We start from the raw sequence: 2,500 nt of genomic DNA, 5'->3' as shown, positions 1-2,500 counted from the left end.
GGCCGAAAACAACGGTTCGGCCACGGCCTCGGAAATAAGCTAAGTCCAAGCGTGTAGAAAGACACCGAAGCTAATGTGTAAGTCTTGGGTGAAGGGCACGGTGGAACGGAGGGAAAACGACACGGAGGCACGCGACGACGGGCGGCAGGGCCGTTCGGCCTTGCGTCTGGGCTGAAAACGAGGGGTTCGCCATGGCGCACGGGCCGAAAACGGAGGCTCGGGCACGAACTCGAAAATAAGCTAAGTCCAAGCGTGTGGAAAGACACCGAACCTAAAGTGCATGTCTTGATTGAAGCGCAAGGTGGAACGGAGGGAAAACGGGAGGAGGCGCGCGGCGACGAGCGGCAGGGCCGTTCGGCCTTGCGCCTGGGCTGAAAACAAGGGGTTCGCCATGGCGCGCGGGCCGAAAACCGAGGTTCGGGCATGGCCCCGGAAATAAGCTAAGTCCAAGCGTGTGGAAAGACACCGAAGGTAATATGTATGTCTTGGGTGAAGGGCATGGCGGAACGGAGGGAAAACGGCACGGAGGCGCAAGGCGACGGGCGGCATGGCTGTTCGGCCTTGCGTCTGGGCCGAAAACGAGGGGTTCGCCATGGCGCGCGGGCCGAAAACAACGGTTCGGCCACGGCCGCGAAAACGGGCTAAGTCCCAGCGTGTGGAAAGACACCGAACCTAGAGCGCATGTCTTGAGTGAAGGTAAAGGTGGAACGGAGGGAAAACGGGAGGAGGCGCGCGGCGACGGGCGGCAGGGCTGTTCGGCCTTGCGTATGGGCTGAAAACGAGGAGTTCGCCATGGCGCGCGGGCCGAAAAAAACGGTTCGGCCACGGCCGCGAAAACGGGCTAAGTCCAAGCGCGTGGAAAGACACCGAGGCTGCTACGTAGGTCTCGGTTGAAGGGCACGGTGGAACGGAGGGAAAACGGGAGGAGACGCAAGGCAACGGGCGGCAGGGCTGTTCGGCCTTGCGTTTCGGGTGAAAACGAGGGGTTCGCCATGGCGAACGGGCCAAAAACGGATTTTCGGCCACGGCCGCGAAAACGGGCACGTGGAAGGGCACGGGACCCTCCCGTGGTCCCCCCGCGTGAGACGTGGAAGTTCGGGTGCACCCGTGAGGGAAAACGGGTCACGCTAGCGAAACCCCTGATTCTGAGCAAAAACGCTGTGTCCAGCCATCTTAGATGGGTTTCGTGGGGTACTGGGAAAATGCCCTGGTTTTCTGAAGGCAGAACTCCCCGAAGTCCTGGGAGGGGGTATGCCCCTCAGGTATAGTAGGGGGTAGGGAACTCGTGCAGCCGAAACCCGGGCGAAACGCTGCTGAAACCATAGCGTTTCCAGCGTCTCCTCCAGGTCTCCTCGGCCGAGCCCCGCACCCCCTCGCGGCCTAGCCGTGGCCGGTCGGCACCCTACCGCGCCCAGCTCCGGCTGGCGCTGTTGGCTGCCTGGCCGGCCGTGGTTCGGCCGTGACGCAGCCACGACCGGCTATGGCTGGCTACCGCCGGCCAGACGCCCTGGACGAGTGGCTGCACCGTGGGATGGCCCGTTGCTCGATGCGTTTTCCGTTTCTCCCGCGCTCGGTGGACCTTCGGTCGCCGTCCTCGCAAGCAGACCCGCCGCGCCCAGCGCGGAGGGATGCTTTGGATGGCTCGATCGTAGCGGCTACGCTGGCGCATGAGTTGTCTTGGACCCGTGACTGCTTGGAGGACCCCCGCTGCCGTGCGGCCGACTCCCGGCGCCCGTGTCCCATCGCTCGTGCGGGCATCCCGTGCCTGCTGCGTTGAGAAGTGCTTGCGTGCTGCTACCCGTCCCACGGGAAGCCGTGCTCGATACACGTTGCCTTCGTCGAGCTCACCCCCCGGGGTGCGGCTCGTCGGCTCGAGAGCGCCCGCGGCGTTTGCCTCGTGCCGCCGTCAGCCTATGGCCGGCGGCACCGAGGACACCTCGCTGGCGCTTTTGGTCTCGGATGTGGCTCACGCTGAAGGCCGGAGACGCGTTGGCGTCACGCGCCCAAGAATCGGTCCGCCCGAACGAACGACGGCCAGCCCGGCACGACGCCTCCGCGCGTAGGCCGGCGCTGGCCCGTCTGCGAGGACGTGCTACCTGGTTGATCCTGCCAGTAGTCATATGCTTGTCTCAAAGATTAAGCCATGCATGTGCAAGTATGAACTAATTCGAACTGTGAAACTGCGAATGGCTCATTAAATCAGTTATAGTTTGTTTGATGGTACGTGCTACTCGGATAACCGTAGTAATTCTAGAGCTAATACGTGCAACAAACCCCGACTTCCGGGAGGGGCGCATTTATTAGATAAAAGGCTGACGCGGGCTCTGCCCGCCGATCCGATGATTCATGATAACTTGACGGATCGCACGGCCTTCGTGCCGGCGACGCATCATTCAAATTTTGCCCTATCAACTTTCGATGGTAGGATAGGGGCCTACCATGGTGGTGACGGGTGACGGAGAATTAGGGTTCGATTCCGGAGAGGGAGCCTGAGAAACGG

This window comes from Zea mays, unplaced genomic scaffold (assembly GCF_902167145.1).
Source record: "Zea mays cultivar B73 unplaced genomic scaffold, Zm-B73-REFERENCE-NAM-5.0 scaffold_224, whole genome shotgun sequence".
In the NCBI taxonomy this organism is placed as follows: domain Eukaryota; kingdom Viridiplantae; phylum Streptophyta; class Magnoliopsida; order Poales; family Poaceae; genus Zea; species Zea mays.
Note: the sequence above shows the minus strand (reverse complement) of the source record.